We start from the raw sequence: 18,858 nt of genomic DNA, 5'->3' as shown, positions 1-18,858 counted from the left end.
CTGTCGATTTCCCCTTTTATGGCTGTTAGCATTTGCCTTATGCATTGTGGTGTTCTTATGTTGGGTGCGTAAATATTCATAATTGTTATATCTTCTTCTTGGATTGATCCCTTGATCATTATGCAGTGTCCTTCTTTGTCTCTTGTAATAGTCTTTATTTTAAAGTCTATTTTGTCTGATATGAGAATTGCTACTCCAGCTTTGTTTTGATTTCCATTTGCATGGAATATCTTTTTCCATCCCCTCACCCTCAGTCTGTATGTGTCCCTAGGTCTGAAGTGGGTCTTTTGTAGACAGCATATATATGGGTCTTATTTTTGTATTCATCCAGCCAGTCTATGTCTTTTGGTTGGAGCATTTAATCCATTTACATGTAAGGTAGTTATAAATATGTATGTTCCTATTGCCATTTTTAATTGTTTTGTGTTTGTTATTGTAGGTCTTTTCCTTCTCTTGTGTTTCCTGCCTAGAGAAGTTCCTTTAGCATTTGTTTTAAAGCCTGCTTGGTGGTGCTGAATTCTCTTATCTTTTGCTTGTCTGTAAAGTTTTTAATTTCTCCATCGAATCTGAATGAGATCCTTGCTGGGTAGAGTAATCTTGGTTGTAGTTTCTTCCCTTTCATTACTTTAAATATGTCCTGTCACTCCCTTCTGGCTTGCAGAGTTTCTGCTGAAAGATCAGCTGTTAACCTCATGGGGATTCCCTTGTATGTTATTTGTTGTTTTTCTCTTGCTGCTTTTAATATTTTTCTTTGTACTTAATTTTTGATAGTTTGATTAATATGTGTCTTGGCTTGTTTTCACTTGGATTTATCCTTTATGGGACTCTCTGCACTTCCTGGACTTGATTGACTATTTCCTTTCCCATATTAGGGAAGTTTTCAACTATAATCTCTTCAATATTTTCTCAGTCCCTTTCTTTTTCTCATCTTCTTCTGGGACCCCTATAATTCGAATGTTGGTGCATTTAATGTTGTCCCAGAGGTCTCTGAGACTTTCCTCAATTCCTTTCATTCTTTTTTTCTTTATTCTGCTCTGTGGTATTTATTTCCACTATTTTATCTTCCATGTCACTTATCTGTTCTTCTGCCTCATTTATTCTGCTATTGATTCCTTCTAGAGAATTTTTAATTTCATTTATTGTGTTGTTCATCATTGTTTGTTTGTTCTTAAGTTCTTCTAGGTCCTTGTTACACATTTCTTTTATTTTCTCTATTCTGTTCCTAAGATTTTAGATCATCTTTACTATTATTACTCTGAGGTTTTTTTCAGGTACACTGCCTATTTCTTCTTCATTTGTTTGGTCTGGTGGGTTTTTGCCTTGCTCCTTCATCTGCTGTGTGTTTCTCTGTCTTCTCATTTTGTTTAACTTCCTGTGTTTGGGGTCTCCATTTTGCAGGCTACTGATTCGTAGTTCCCGTTGTTTTTGGTGTCTTCTCCCAGTGGCTAAGTTTGGTTCAGTGGTTCTTGTAGGCTTCCTGGTGGAGGGGACTGGTGCCTGTGTTCTGGTGGATGAGGCTGGATCTTGTCGTTCTGGTGGGCTGGACCACATCTGGTGGTGTGTTTTTGGATGTCTGTGACCTTATTATGATTTTAGGCAGCTTCTCTGCCAATGGATGGGGTTGTGTTCCTGACTTGCTATTTATTTGGCATAGGGTGTCCAGAACTGTAGCTTGCTGGTCATTAAGTTGAGCTGAGTCTTAGCTTTGAGATGGAGATCTCTGGGAGAGCTTTCACCGTTTGATATTATGTGGAGCTGGGAGGTCTCTGGTGGACCAACGTCCTGAACTCAATTCTCCCACCTCAGAGGCACAGGCCTGACACGTGGCCGGAGCACCAAGACCCTGTCAGCCACACAACTCAGAAGAAAAGGGAGACAATAGAAAGAAAGAAAGAAAGAATATAAAATAAAATAAAGTTACTAAAATAAAAATTAAAAAGAATATATTAAAAAGTAAAAAATTTAAAAAGTAATAAAAGAAAGAGAGAGCAACCAAACAAAAAAAAATCCACCAATAATAACAGGCACTAAAAACTATACTAAAAAAAACCCAAAGCAGACAGACAGAACCCTAGGACAAATGGTAAAAGCAAAGCTATACAGACAATCTCCCACAGAGGTGCATACACCTACACATTCACAAAAAGAAAAAGGAAAATATATTTATATATCTATATATAAAAAAATAAAAGAAGAGAGCAACCAAATCAACAGACAAATCTACCAATGATAATAGACTCTAAATACTAAACTAAGATAAACATAAAACCAGAAACAAATTAGATGCAGAAAGCAAACCCCAAGTCTACAGTTGCTTCCAAAGTCCACCGCCTCAGTTTTGGAATGATTCATTGTCTATTCAGGTATTCCACAGATTCAGGGTACATCAAGTTGATTGTGCAGATTTAATCCGCTGCTCCTGAGACTGCTGGGAGAAATTTCCCTTTCTTTTCTTTGTGCACACAGCTCCTGGGGTTCAGCTTTGGATTTGGCCCCATCTCTGCATGTAGGTCGCCTGAGGGTGTCTGTTCTTCACTCAGACAGGACGGGGTTAAAGTAGCAGCTGATTAGGGGGCTCTGGCTCATTCAGGCCAGGGGGAGGGAGGGGTATGGAATGCGGGCAAGCCTGTGGCGGCAGAGGCCAGCATGACGTTGCAACAGCCTGAGGCGTGCCCTGCCTTGTGTTCTCCCGGGGAATTTGTCCCTGGGTCATGGGACCCTGTCAGTGGCGGGCTGCACAGGCTCCCGGGAGGGGAGGTGTGGATAGTGACCTGTGCTTGCAAACAGGCTTCTTGGTGGCTGCAGCAGCAACCTTAGCATTTCATGCCCATTTCCTTTGTCCACGCTGATAGCTGCGGCTCGCACCAGTCTCTGGAGCTCGTTTAGGTGGTGCTCTGAATCTCCTCTCCTCGCGCACCCCGAAACAATGGTCTCTTGCCTCTTAGGCAGTTCCAGACTTTTTCCTGGACTCCCTCCCAGCTAGCTGTGGCGCACTAGCCCCCTTCATGCTGTGTTCACGCAGCCAACCCCAGTCCTCTCCCTGAGATCTGACCTCCAAAGCCCGAGCCTCAGCTCCCAGCCCCCACCCGCCCCGGCGGGTGAGCAGACAAGCCTCTTGGGCTGGTGAGTGTTGGTCGGTTGGTCGGTACTGATCTTCTGTGTGGGAATCTCTCCGCTTTGCCCTCTGCACCCCTGTTTCTGCACTTTCCTTCGTGAGAGCTTCCCCCCCCCACTGCCCAACCCCCCCGTCTCCACCAGTGAAGGGGCTTCCTCATGTGTGGAAACTTTTCCTCCTTCACAGCTCCCTCCCAGAGGTGCAGGTCCCATCTCTATTCTTTTGTCTCCGATTTTTCTTTTTTCTTTTGCCTTACCCAGGTACATGGGTAGTTTCTTGTCTTTTGGGAGGTCTGAGGTCTTCTGCCAGCATTCAGTAGGTGTTCTGTAGGAGTTGTTCCACATGTAGATGTATTTCTGATGTATTTGTGGGGAGGAAGATGATCTCCACGTCTTACTCTTCTGCCATCTTGAAGGCCTCCCTTTGAAATCTTTAGATTAAAATGGATATACAAATAAATCAGTGATACCAGGAAAGTACATGTTAACATACCCACACTATGAAAATGTGCTTTTTACTTAAAGAAACTTAAGGTAAATATAATAGTGTGTAAAAGACTTCCCATGCATTTATTTATGTGTACATATTTCATTTTCATAATTAATTTCTCTCAAAATCCATGTGATTGGTTGATATATATGTATAATACATTACATTACATTATATTATATTGGTTTCCAATTATTCACTCTTAAGAGCCATGCTGCAATAAACATATTTTTCATATTTCCTTGCATAGATATGAGAATGTTTCTCTAAAGAAGTGAAGATTAACTTCTGTGTTGTAGCATATACATGACTCTAAACTTTATTAAATGCTGTCAAATTGTTCTCCAAAGTGATTGTGTCAATTTGCAAACCCACTTATGAAACATGAGAATCCCTTTATCCTTTCTACTTCACCCTTTGACATTATTGAACTTGTTAATTTTGTCAATATGATGGTAGGGGAATGAAAGTTACTGTTGTATAATTTGCAGTTCTCTTTTTAGAAATTAGAATAGCTGGAAATAGATATGGTGGTAATCAAAAGAATTCATGATAACAGTGATTACATAATTGAGGTTTATTTTTCTCATATAAGAAGTTGCTAGCATTGCTTTTGCAGATCATTAATGTAATTGAGAAAATTAGGCTCAGCCATCTTTCTGTTGCATTATCCTAAGTATGTTGTCTTTTCTTCTTCATGCTTATCATCCTATGGTTGCAAGATGATTGCTACTGTATCACTTCAATGTTCAAGAGAAAAACAGGGAGGCAGAGAGATGGCTCATACACTCTCTTCTTGAATCTGTTCGCATTTATCAGGAAAGAAAAAGTCCCTAATCCTCACTCCAGCAGACTTCTTACATAGTTTTTGCTCAGAACTGTGTGAATTAGCCAACACTAACACATTGGTCTTGTAGCTTTACAGATGCTAAAAAGAGATGACTATATCCCTCACATTTTTTTCTCATCTCAAACCGTCTTAGCTTTTCAAGGATCTCTATCCTTTATATGACTTTTAGAATCAACTTGTCACATTTAATTTTAAAAATTCCTATGGGATTTTTATTAGAATTGCAATAATTTTTTTCATTTGGGATAAATTTAAAACTTTATAATGTTGTAAATAGCAAACAGTGGAGCCTACATTTTAAAATCAATCTGACAATCTGCTTTTTAATTGAAGTAGCTAGTGCCTTTATATTAATATAATTATTGATATAATTGTGTTTTAAGTCTACTATCTTGGTAATCTGTTCTTGATTTTCTCTTAATACTTTCATGCTTTCTTTTGGGTAAATAAATTATGTGCTATAAATGCATTATCATTATTTTGGTGCTATAAGAAATGATAAAGATAAATTCTATGGGAGAAAAGAAAATTAAACCAGATGGAAGCACAGATCTTCAGGAAAGAATGAAAAATATCATAAAGGTAAATATCTAGAAAAATATGAAAGATCTCTATTATTTTGTATTATATAAGCACTTAAGCATTTATCTTTAAATTTGTTAGAGGACTATTAACTGTTTAAGGTAAAAATAATAATAAAATATTGTAGTTTTGCAGCATATATATAAATAAATCATAAAAAGCACAAAGGGTGCTTACCCTCATTTATGGAAGAATCCTCCACCTCCAGCTACTCTAAGTGGCATGGAAATAGGGGCAGCTCTTTTTAATCCTAGAAAAGATTTGAGTTTGTTTTAGTATTTTTATACCTTCAAACTTCTGGTAGGTTTCAAAAACTGATTTATTTTTTCTGTTATTATTATTATTATTTATTTATTTTTATTTGGCCACACTGCACAGCTTACAGGATCTTAGTTCTCCGACCAGGGCCCTGGCAGTGAAAGCATTGAGTCCTAACCACTGGACCGCCAGGGAATTCCCTCAGAAACTGATTTTGTAGCTTATATGGCTTGTTTTATGTGTTAGGGAGCTTTGAATTTCTATATTCATCTTAACCAGAAGCAGAAGTATATCATTCCCTTTCAATAAGTATGAAGTTACAATTGATCCATAATTTATTTTGAAGTGTGTTTTTTAGTTTACTAATAGATGAGGAATTTGATGTCTCTGGTATTGATTTATACTTTTACTGCATTGTGTATTATATTAATTATTGGACTTTTAAAAGTGTTATTCTGTGGTTGGCATTACTGAGAAGTGGTATATAGATGTGGAGTTGCTGCCTATCATTTTTTTCCAAAAGGATAGAATCTCCCTAAGAATGAAGCCAATATAGAACTGAGAAATAGAGAAAGAGCAAGGTCTAATTATATTAGCCCATAAGTCAAGTTGCTTCTAATGTTTTACTTGGATTTTCCGGTTACATAAGTCTATTATTTCCCTTCTTGTCTCAGGCCATTTTGGGTTGATTTTGTTGTTGTTGTGTATAACTTGATTAATAGAGAAAACATGATGAATTCATTTTTAGGAATATTGAGTTTGTGTTGTGATGGAACATAACACATCTTAGTATGAAGATGTGAATTCAGAATAAAATATCCAGAAAGAGTTTAGTGTCGTAATGCCCTGGGGCTTGTCAGCCATGATCATGTGTAGTGAATTAATGCTACAATAAAGGTCTTTATCATCTGAAGTCATAAATCTCCTGTGATGATTGATTGTATGTGTCAACTTGACTGGCTCACCAGGCGCCCAGATATCTGGCTAAACATTACATCTGGGTATTTCTATGAGGGTATTTATAATGATGTCAGCATTTGAATCTGTAGAATCAATAAAGCAGATTTCCCTGTCCAGAGTGAGTAGGCATCATCCAATCCATTGAGAGCCTGGATAGAACAAAAGGTGGTAAAAGGGAGAATTTGCCCCTTTTTCTGCTTGACTGGTTGAGCTGAGACATGGGTTTTCTCCTACCCTCAGACTAGGACTTATACCGTTGTCTCTCCTAGTTCTCAGACCTTCAGACTTGAACTAACACACTCTCTCTCTCTCTCTCTCTATATATATATATATGTGTGTGTATATATATACACACCTCCTTTTATTGTGCTTTGTTTTATTGCACTTTGCAGGTACTGCAATTTAAAAAGTTGAAGGTTTGTGGCAACCCTGCATCAAGCAACTCTATCAATGCCATTTTTTTCAACAGCATTTGCTTACTTTGTGTCACTGTGTCACATTTTGGTAATTCACACTATTTCAAACTTATTCATTAATATCATATTTGTTATGGTGATCTGTGATCAGTGATCGTTGATGTTACTACTATGACTCGCTGAAGGTTCAGATGGTGGTTAGCAGTTTTTAGCAATAAAGTATCTTTTGATTAAGGTGTGTACATATCTTTAGACATAATGCTGTTGCACACTTAATAGACTGAACTATAGTGTAAACATAACTTTTATACCCATTGGGAAACCAAAAAATTTGTGAGGCCCGCTTTATTGAGGTGATCTGGAACTGGACCTGCAACATCTCTATATATACATATATATCCTCTTGGTTCTGGTTCTCTTTCTCTGAAAAACCTTGACTAATACACGTCCCTTTTGCTATTTTATAGAACTGGAAATTATGTACTATTCTATCACTTTCATTACTCAAGATCTTTTGTTTCAAGCAACATTCTTTCTTAAAATATCTCTCTTGGCCACTTTTTTAGGTTCCTGGACCAAATTCCAATGTGTGTGTGTGTGTGTGTGTGTGTGTGTTGGGGTGAGGGTGTTCCCACACAATACCAAGCAGTTCTCAGACACCAGCAGGTGACACTACTGGTGATTAAATGCAATCTTCAGCCCCTCTCCCTTCCTTGGAGGTCAGGGAGTAGGATGGGAAGTTTCAACCTTCTCATCACACATTTGGCTGTCCTGGCAACCAGCCCCCATCCTTAGTTGCTTTCTAAAATTCACCTCATTAACATAACAAAAGACAACTTGATTGCTCCTAAGGGTTTTAGAAGCTCTGTGTCAGAAACTGGGATGAAAACCAAATATATATTTTTTATTATAAATCACAATAACACAGCCACAATTCACATTCTGAGGGCAATGCTACATTGTTTGCAGCTTGGTATCACCAAAGAGAAGAGACAGTACTCTGGATTTGGCGACTGTTCTCATTCATTTTCCTGGCCATTGCCAATATTTAGCAAACAAAATTGGCTTTGCCATAGTTACCAGGAAATCAGTGCCTGTGCCCATCTATCTAAAGCTGTGGTGAGTATATCTGAGCATGCATTCGCCAAAAGATGCCGTGGTGCTTGCAACCTACAGCATTTCCTGGAACAGCCTTATCATGTAAAATCATTTTTAATTATTCCCTACATTTCTTCAAGAGAAAGCCAGAGAAACAAAGGCTCTCTTCCAGAACACTTTTTTTTTTTTTTTTTTAATAGGAATTTAAGCAGAATGAATCCTTAAGCAAGTCACTTCAAGGTAGTTTAAATTGGCCAACCGGCCTCCGCAGAGGGTTTTCTGGGCACCACCTCCTAACGGTTCCCTGGATTGCTGCACTGTCTGTAGCCAATCTTTCTATAATTGCTTAAGGTTTGCATAAAATTCTATCAATTAGTCTTTTCAATAACCTTCTAGCATAGGTGATATTTCCCCTTTTTGCCAATGATAAAGCTAAAGATAAGAAAGATTAAGCTATTTCCCCTAGGTTATATTGTTCATTGGTTTCAGAACTCAGACTTTCCATTATTACACTTGATACGATTATGGTTACACACTATTTTGACTCTGATGCCACTGTTTGAATTTGGCTGAATTAGTCCTTACAGGTAAACTACTGCAACAACAACCCCCAAAATCTCAAGGATTAACAGAATAGAAGGTTATATCTCCTGATATAAAAATTCAAGGCTGGTAGCCTTCTATGTAGTAGTCATTTAGGAAGCTAGCCTTCTTCCATCTTGTGCCTCTCCCAGTCTCTGTGGCCTCAAAGTCCTCTCGTTTCAGCCAAAATAGGGAAAAAAGAGGGAGCATGGAATTATCTGTTGGAAGTTTATAGGCCATCCTGGGAGTGGTACACATCACTTCTGCCCACTTTCCATTGGTCAGACTCAATCATACAGCCACACTAGCTGCAAGGGAGGCTGAAAAATATGGTTTTGAGCTATGTGGTTAGGAAAGGGAATGTTTCAAACACTTAACATTTGCCATGGTCACTTTGATTTACCTACTTTGATGCAGAGATATTTAGCTTAAAAATATTAAACATTTAAAAAATTGGCAAGTATATTTTATAACAGATACCCCTGGCCTATATATGATTCCCAATCCATCTGTGAGTTTTATGTTAAATCAGTTAGAAGTAGATTCAACTATAAACAACAACCACCACAAAGTAACAGTGGTATCTCCTCCATCATTAGGAATCCAGATTCTATTGGCATGACTTCTATCCTCAAGGAAATCTCATGTACCAATAAGCTCAGGAGAGTTCCCACCTTCCATCCATGTTGCAGGCTGAAATAAGAAAAGAAAAAAATAGAGTCTTCTTCCAGATGTCTGTCCTTCCCCCTTTATGGAAACGTTCAAGAAGTGGCAAGACGGGAATAAAGACACAGACCTACTAGAGAATGGACTTGAGGATATGGGGAGGGGGAAGGGTAAACTGGGACAAAGTTAGGAGTGGCATGGACATATATACACTACCAAACGTAAAATAGATAGCTAGTGGGAAGCAACCGTATAGCACAGGGAGATCAGCTCGGTGCTTTGTGACCACCTGGAGGGGTGGGATGGGGAGGGTGGGAGGGAAGGAGATGCAAGAGGGAAGAGATATGGGAACATATGTATATGTATAACTGATTCACTTTGTTATAAAGCAGAAACTAACACACCACTGTAAAACAATTATACTCCAATAAAGATGTTAAATAAATAAATAAATAAATAAATAAATAAATAAATAAATAAATAAATAAAAGAAATCTTTCTTGACAACTTTGACGTATATCTCATTGGCTAAAACTTATTGACATAGCCACTCTAGCTGTTAAGGAAATTGGAAAACTTGTTTTTTTGGCTGGGTATATTATTGGTCTTAATGATATAGGGATTCTATTAGTAAGCAAGAAAAAAAGATGTAACTGAGATATGAGCTAGCCGCCTCCATTATCCCTTGCCCCCATATTTCACACTTACTCCCTTTCTGATCATTTTGCATATCAGAGGGGTACATATCAGAGAAAGGATGAAGTTCAGGGCAAAAGTATGTACTGGTCTAGAGTAAAGTAAGAAATCATGCGTATTATTTGGTAATCAAAACTAGGATTTTAGATTTTGGTGAACTTTGCTTCCCAAGATTTGTCAAAAGACCTATATCAATATGTCCTACTGGACAACTCATATAGCTACAGATAGCTCCTACCTTCCCTTCTTCTCCTTATTTATTTCCTTTCCTTATTCTTTTAATATATGTTTATTGAAAGTTGTTATATACCACACACTGCACCTAGAAATCAGTGGTAAGCAAAACCTTCATTGTTTCTTCCCTTGTGGAGCTCATAGTCCTTATCTTCCACATATGCAATGCCTTTTTGACACATTTTCAGGACTAATCATCCTAAAGAGTTATTTGCATGATTCTCTCTCACTAACAAAATATAATATTTAGAGATGCTGTGTGCACAGTGGTTGAGAATAGACAGACTTGGATTTGGCTTCCAACTCCATCATTTACTAACTGAATAACCTTGTAAAAATTAATTTCTTTTCATCTCAATTTTCTCAGTAGTAAAATAAAGGTAATAATATCTAATTGATGGAGGTATTGTGATAAGTGTTAAGAACAATATTTTTTTTTTTTTTGCTGAGTCGGAGGGTATGTGCATTTTTATTTAGCTAGATATCACTACATTTCAATACAGCAGAGCATAAGAGGACATGTTTTCCCACACTCTCCCCAACAGTGTGTTATCAAATTTTTTATAATTTTCTGATACAGTAAGTGTGAAAAAATTTTTAAGAAAAATATTATCCCACAGTCATATTGTTTATGGTTTCTGCAGCATACTTTAAAAGAACATAAGAACAATAATTTTTAAATTATTAATAATAAGAAAGTTTAAAATTCTTAGTATGGCATTTAAGACTATTCCACCTAACTCTGATATATTTTAATAGATTCATTTTCCAACACCCTGAGCTTTAAACATACTGGATTATTTGCTATTCCTGAAACATTTTAATATTTTCTGACTTTACTTGTGGTTTTTTTACTTACTTGAAATGCCTCACTCTCTTTTTCTTTACTTGAAATCATTCTCAATTTTTTAAGGCCCATTTTAGGCACTATCCACTTCATGGAGTTTTTCCAAGTGTACTGGCTAGGATTAATATGTATTTCTCCTGTGTTTCCCCAGCATTTATTTTTCACTGTTACCAAAACTCTTATCACATTTTCATATCACTAATTATAATACTCTTACTATATTTATTTATATTAACTATTTTTAAAATAAAATATTATTTCAATTCCAATCATATAATTTTAGACAGACTTAATAATTTAAGCATTCTTTCTAGATAACTCAGTCTCTTACTGAAGGACTAAAGACCATGCTGAGTTCTTCAGATTTCTAGTCTGCCACTCCCACCCGGGTTACTCTTCAAAATGACATGGATATATGACTGGGGAAAAGTAGCTTAAGAAGTTTCATGACTGTAAGAGTGATACAACTCAATGTGGTATCTTCTATATTCTTGCTGATATGGTCAGTGAAGTCAGATGGTTTGTGCTGCTCCTTGAACTGCTATAACAAAGTACACAGATAAGTATGGCTTAAAACAACAGAAATTTATTCTTTCATAGTTCTGGTGCCTAGAAGTCTGAAACAAAAGGGTTCAGTAGGGCCATGCTCACTCTGAAACCTATAGGGGAGAATCCTTCCTTGCCTTGTCTTAGCTTCTAGTAGTGCTCATTGATCCTTGGTATTCCTTGGCTTGTGGCTGCATTGCTCCAATCTCTGCCTCTGTCATTACATGGTATTCTCTCTGTATGAGGATACCAATCATAGTAAATTAAGACCCACCCTAATGATTTCATCTGACTTGATTAAATCTTCAAAGACCCTTTTTTTCCAAATAAGGCCATATTTACAGATACTGGAGGTTAGGAATTCAATATATCTTTTTAGGGGGGACAAAATTCAACCCATAGCAGTAATCATTATGAAATATACCCAGAACCTTCAAGACAAAGGTCTACTATTGAAGAGAAAGGATTTTTCTAGAGCCTTATCACAACTGAGGTGAGAGAATTCCTCCCACTGCAGGCCCTTCCAGCCTTCTGCCTCACCTAAGAAAAAATATAATAAAACATGCTCAACAGGAGTAATGGCTTTCAAAGAATAGATTGGAAATCCTGTAGCCAGGAAATGCAGTAGGGGACAGAGGGGATAAAAGCTGTTCTACTGGAGAAACATTTGTGAAGGTCACCGTCCCAAGACAGAGGCCCACTAAAAGACTGAGATTTTAATCAGAGAATTAAAGAACAGTCCCCCTCTCACACAATTTATCATCACACCAGTAGGGCTCCAGTAAAATAACAGTGGATTACAGCTTACAAAGCTGCAAGACACAGACTCCCTCTTAAGAGGAATACTTAAGGAAGCCCAAAGTCAAGAGAGGAGACAAAAACAAGGACACTATAGGAATTTAAATCTTCTGGCATGTACAGTTACAGCAAACGTTAAACATAGCCCAACTCCTAGCCAGATTAATATAAATCCTCACACTAAAGGCCTATTTATCTCAGTGTCTATTACTCAATAAACATATCCAGCTTTTAGAGCATGCCAAAGGGTAAGGAAAAACACAGTCTGAAGAGACAAGTCTTCCTCAGAGCCATCCTCAGAATGCAAATATTGAATTTACTATGTAAGAAAAATAAAATAACCATGGTTAATATGTTAAGGGCTCTAAGGAAAAAGTAAACAAAATGCAAGGACAAATGAGTAACGTAAGCAGAGAGATGAACACACTAAGGATCAAAAGGAATTTCTAGAAATAAAAAACCCTGTAACCAGAAATGAAGAATGCCTTTGGATGGCTCATCAATAAACTTGACCTTGCTCAGGAATAAGTGAGCTTCAAGATAGACAAACAGAAACTTTCCAAAATGAAATTCAAAGGTAAACAGGAATACAAAAGATGAAAGAAAGAAGGAAAGAGAAAAAGAAAGAAAAGAAAGGGAGGAAGGAAGGAAGGAAGGGAGAAGGAAAGAAAGAAAGAGAGAAAAAGGAAAGAAAAGGGAAGAAAGAAAGAAAATAGCAGAACAACCAAGAACTGTGGGACACTATCTTGGATACCAGGAGGAAAAGAAACAGAGAATAGAAAAAAAAAAAAAATGTGAAGTAATAATGACTGAGAATTTACCAAAATTAATGACAGGTACACCAAACCACAGATGCAAGAACTTCAGAGAATGCCTAACAAGATAAATAATAAACAGACAAACAACTTATGTTCATACATACCTCTAAATATATCATATTCAAACTCAGAAAACCAAAGGAAAAAAAAAAATCTTGAAAGAAAGCAGAGCAAAAAAAAACACCCCAAAACAAAAAAACTTCATCTATAGAGGAAAAAGGGTAAGAATTACAGCAGACTTGTCATCAGAAGCCAAGCAAACTAGAAGAAAGTGGCATGATATTTTTAGTGTTGAAAGGAAAAGCAAAACAAAACAACTAACCTAGAATTCTATATCTGGAGAAATTATGCTTCAAATGTGAGGAAGAAATAAAGATTTTTCAGACAAACAAAAATAGAGGCAATTCATTGCCAGCAGATGTTCCCTGCAAGGAATGTTAAAAGAAATTCTTTAGGCAAGGGGAAAATGATGCAGGTCAGAAACATGAATCTACATGGATACAGGAACCAAAGTTCCAAGGCAAATTGCTAATTCTAAGCCAAACACAGGAAAACATAAAATTAGCCTAGAACATCTTGCAGTGCCAGGAAGTAAGGAAGTGCTCAAAAAAACCGAAAGGATGGGGTATGTCAAAGGAACAGAGAAGTCAATCTGAATGTGCTCCCAATGGACAAAGCTGGGATCATTTGAGCAACAAAACAAATAATGCAGTATTGGATTACAGCTGAAAGACTCTGTACTTTATAATTCCATTTATATGAAATTTGATAAAAGACAAATTTATAGTGACAGAATGCAAATCAGTAGTTGCTTGATGCTAGGTTGTGGACTTGGCACAAGGGAACTTTCTGTTATGTTGAAAATATTCTATCTCTTAAAGAGGCTGGTAGCTATATGAACATATGCCTCTGTCAAAGCCCACTGAACTATATAGTGAAATGCATGTATTTTCTTGTCATCAGAATGTACTTCAATAAAGTTGGTTTAAACTATTCTGTTTTAGAAGTCAGAATCAGGGGAAAAACAAACAAACACACAACACTTTCCTTGTCTTCCTCTTCTAGTAGCTCTATGAGGCAAATGAATGCCTCCAGCATCATAGGTAAAAGGATCCGTGTATTAAAGGAATGACTGAATCAATGAATAAGAACCATACAGAAGAGAAAAGCACATTAGTATATTGGAAAAATATTTTCCCCAATACAATCTCTTACATTTTCATTTCTACAATAAACTTCTTTCTATATCTATCACCAATTCAGAATAAACAGTCAATATATGTTTATAAAATTCCAGTATCATGTAGACAGCTTAACATGAAAGCATTTAGAGGGCTAGGAAGAATGGGTAGCCCAAGTCCTGCTCCCAGCACTGGGACTAGAAATCACAAGCCACTCCCATCATGTAGGTTACAATTTACTCATTTGCACAATGCAGGATGGAACCTGATAACATCTTCGATTCCTTTTAGATCTAAGTTTCTGAGAAATCAAACCTATATGTGATACGTTTCTTTAAAAGGAGTTTTTACATTATATTAAGTTTGTGATTTTTTGTTTTGTTTGGTTGAAGGGATTCATACCATTTCAAAATCAATCCTGGTATGTATGCCCTCCTGGTTTTTCTGAAAACTTGGGCTACTACAACAAAGGCATCAGGAAAGAAGACTATTTTCAAAGGAATTCACTATGCATATAGTTCTGGGAGTTTCTGTTTTCGTTATTTCTTTTACTCAATATTTTAATTGTTTCTTTAGTGTCAGGGATGAGGGTTCAAGGGACCTGGCATAACATCAACATGCATTTCTAATCGAGTTTCAGAAATCTCGGGTAATAGAACCATTGGTGAAGATTACTTTGGAAGATTCATTTCTTCACATATCAAAGTTAACGGTGGCCATGTAACACGTGATGTACCTCACGGTACCCTCCTGCCACCTTTCAGAATCTAAGTACTCTTTCCCACAGGTGCTGAGAGTGTTAGTTGCTGAGTGCTCTCAGCTCAGACCCTTTCCTGGAACTGTCCATTGGCTAAAGAGAGCTGCCTCATACAAGGTCCTCACTTCTCCTTCCTAGAAGGAGCCCTCATTGAAAGACTGCTCGAAGTGGAGGTATAAATGTCTAGCCCCTCACTCTAACTGGGACACCTCTGAAGGGTCAACCCAACTCCAAAGCTTTCTGTAGCTCTTACTGAAGGCTTTGATGTGACTAGATTGCAATTCAACTTCCCTTCTACCCAATCCTGCTTTCTTTGCTCCCCTACAGGTGTTCCTCTCCAAAGCACTCCCCAGTTAGCTTTCTACTATAAATCTATGAAAGAAAAGAAATCTCTATTTTAAAAAAAAAAACAAAACACAACAACAACAAAAAAACTCCATCTCATACGCTACTTCCTGGGGAACGTAAATTGTGAAAAAGGCCCAAACGTGTTTCTTTACATTGTTCTTGTTTAGTTGGAGGACTCTCATAAAGAACTAACATGCCCGAAGTCCTCCATCCTGCCCCATCAAGATTCTAGCCTCATTTGTGGTTACAGATCTCCTACATATGGTACTTAATTTCTGGGCAAAGTATCTATTAAAGTTAAACATATACATATACTTCAGGGATATACTCAATTGAAATCGACCTATATGTCTATGACACGTAGTAGAATGTTCACAGGTGCACTATTTGTAATTGTCAATTGCTGAAAACTGAAAATACCTCTCAGCAGTAGACTAGATAAATAAATTGTGGTATAGTCCCACAATGGAATATTATATACGTCAATGAGAAAGAATAGTCTAAAATTACAACCAAAAATATGGATGAATCTCACAACTAAGATGTTAAGTGAAAGAAGCCAGACACAGAGGGCATATGCATTATTTAACTTAAGTAGAGGACAAAGCAGAGAATATTTATCCCTACTGTCCGGATGGTGGTTATCCTTGGGGTAAGGAGAAAGTCACCAGAAGGAAGCACAATGAGATGTCTGAAATTCTGGCAATATTCTGTGTCTTATTCTGGATGCTGAGTGTTCATTTTGTTATAGTCGTTGAGCACAGTTATGACACATATACTTACCTGCCGACAGGCATGTTCTATCTGCCAGCGCAATAATATATTCCATACAGTACGCCAATAGTATGGTTCCCAAAAGTGCTTCCAAACATAGGATTTTATTTGAGCTTCTTGGAACTGGTGATGCAGAGACCATTATCATCATTTTAGAGGTGAAGAAAATGAGGCTTTGAAAATTCAGTTTTAATTCAATTCAGCTAATACTTTGTAAACCCCTAATGTGTGCCAGGAAGAGAGGACACACTGAATAGTAAGATATAAATAGTCTTTGCAGTTTAAAAAAAATGAAATAATTTACTCCCAGAGCATATGACTAAATAGGATTATAGAATTGTGGAAACGAAAGGGACCCCAGACGTCACCACAACTCTCCTCTTCTAGATGAGGGTGAGGCCAAGGGCATGGACTTTATAGTGGCCCTGATTTGGGTTAAATTTCTAGTTCCAACACAATCACTGGGTGACCCTGGGGGCAAGTTACCTACCCTCTTTCTGCCTCAGTTCCTGGATCTGAAATGCAGTGCTTAAAATATCTACCCCAAAGCATGGCTCTGAGGGTAAATTTTTGAAATCTGGGATCACATCTAACATACCACCCAGCAACTAGTAGTTCCAAGGTAGATTACTCTCCCTTCCCTCAAGGTGATCTGAGGTGAGTGGCTCAAAGTCCAACACCCTTTCTAGCATGCTTTTCTGCTTTTCTAAATATGTACAAACAAGATGTAAAGTGTTAGGTACACTGGGGGTGTGAGGGACATGCCACGTAAGCCCTGTCCGCTTTCCAGGGAATCTGCCTGGGGAGCTTCTGTGTTTCATAACCTGCGGGTCTGGAGAGCCTCTGGCCTAGCAGGGAGCCAGGGGCTGTCCCTGGTGTTGACGGCATGGCCGTGAGAGTACAGATGAGTAATCCTTTCTGGGAGGAAAGCAGATACAGCAGCCTGGAAAGCACACGTTCGGGGAGGCTGAGTAGGAGAAAGAGCTTAGATGAGCAAAGACCACCATCCTTGGGGTGTGATGCAAAGCCTGGGGAATGTGGCTGAAACCAGTCCAGCCACCGTCCTCATCATGCTCCGGAGCCCTCTGAGCCCTGGCAGCTGTTAACGGTGACTGATGCGTGACACCCTGACCTTTGCCGACACTGTCCTTCCTTCTTATTTTTCATCCCCTGCTGTCCCTGTTTCCCACATGCATGTGGATGGCACATAGGTCTATGGAACTGCTTGGGGAAAAATCTCAATCTCCCCGATGCTTGCCCTAGGACTTCAATGAACCACTTGTTCAGGAAATTGATAGAAACTCTCATTCCAGTAAAACACCGCCTGCTTCTCTGCAAAAGTTCCTCCCCTGCCCCAGTCACTCTCCTTATGCCTTTAAAGGAGGGCCAGACTTTTCAAAGTCTCTTTCTCACCCATGAGGAAGCTCCCTTATATTTTAGAAAGCACCTTCATATCTGGTACTTCATTTGCTCCTCATGACATCCCTTTGGGGGAGGCGATCCAAGTTATTTCCTTTTCACTGCAGAATAAAGTGAGGTTCAGAGTGGTCTCCTGAATTGCCCAAGGTTACACAGCAAAGTAGGTGGCTGTCAAAATTAGAACTTGAATCTACTGAAAACCAGCCCATTGCCTTACCCTGTGCCGGCTCTCGAGTCCACAGGTATCTCTCTATGACTCCTACTGCTTAGCAATCTGTTCTTTCCTAATTTGTACTTGTGCGAGAAAGCCTACCAACAAGAATTCCCTCCTGTACTCACCATATTCCATTAAATTGAATTGAAGAAAGGGAGCACATGGGCCAAACGGACCACGTGAGGTAGCTTTAAGAATCGGCTTGACCATCATATCTAGGAAACTGTATCTAACGTCCTCAATCTGGGATTGCATCTCTCCCCTCCTTATGTTCTCATAGCACCCTGTGCACACATTTACACTGTATTTAAAGCACCTACTTATGCATTCTCTCTCTACCATACATATAAGATCCTTGAGTTCAGGGACCATATCTTATTCATCTTTTTATTTTCTGGCACCTGAACATGGTAAACAAATATGTTTGATTGAATGATTGATTGAATATAAAATAATGCAGTCAATGGTATTCAAAGTCAAAAGGTATCTAAAAGGTAATGTACCTTGACCCTCATTTTACCAAGGAAGATACTGAAGCTTAGAGAGTGAAGAGGACATATTTAAGGTCAGAAAGAATAAGATGCAGGAACAGGACCACTTCTCCAAAGGCTCGTCTGTGCTTCTCAGTTCTTGGTTTCTACTGTAATGCTCAAGTTCTCTCTCCTTTCAAATCACCCTGTTTGATCATATCTGAAGATAGTAAAAAAATACTCTAATCTACATTGCTGGAGAAGTCTCCCCCTCCAGAAGTACCTCTGAGAATTCCTCAGAAATATTTACATGTTCTAGTCATCCAGACTGTGGCTAAAGCCAGCTCTTTGGTTTGCCCTCTGCAGTCTCACAGCCACTTTTTGAGGCTACTTATCCTCTGCCCTTGCTGATTCCCCTAGCCGTGGACATGTTCTGCCATTCCCCAAGCATTGAGCATGAGGTGCAAAACATTTACCAAAGACATGCAGATAGCAAAAGGGAATTGCAAAGCCAGAATGAGAAAACTGGATATTGGCTATTAGACAACAATGCTTCCTGGAGTCTGCCTGCCAAATCATATCAGAAGGGGGTTATGGCTCCTGTGTTTGTCCTCAGCTCCCGGCTGGCCTTCCACCACACTGCAAAGGTCTCTACCAGATCCTTTCCCTGAGTATCAGTACCTTGGCCCAAATTCTCATCTTTAGTCTGCAAGAGGAAATCTAAAATGAACTTTTAATAA

General features: G+C 38.3%; 1 long non-coding RNA gene across 1 annotated transcript; it reads left to right on the top strand.

Moving 5' to 3' along the window:
• The first annotated feature begins 5,001 nt into the window (after positions 1-5,001).
• Positions 5,002-12,822, top strand: LOC309629406. The gene is made up of 2 exons (XR_014245060.1): positions 5,002-10,361; positions 10,604-12,822. It is a non-coding gene; the product is annotated as an uncharacterized lncRNA (long non-coding RNA).
• Positions 12,823-18,858: the final 6,036 nt, after the last annotated feature.

This window comes from Balaenoptera borealis, assembly GCF_965194805.1.
Source record: "Balaenoptera borealis genome assembly, chromosome: 5".
Classification (NCBI taxonomy): Eukaryota; Metazoa; Chordata; class Mammalia; order Artiodactyla; family Balaenopteridae; genus Balaenoptera; species Balaenoptera borealis.
The sequence above is the reverse complement of the archived record's forward strand: the minus strand, read 5'-3'. Positions and strand labels throughout refer to the sequence as shown.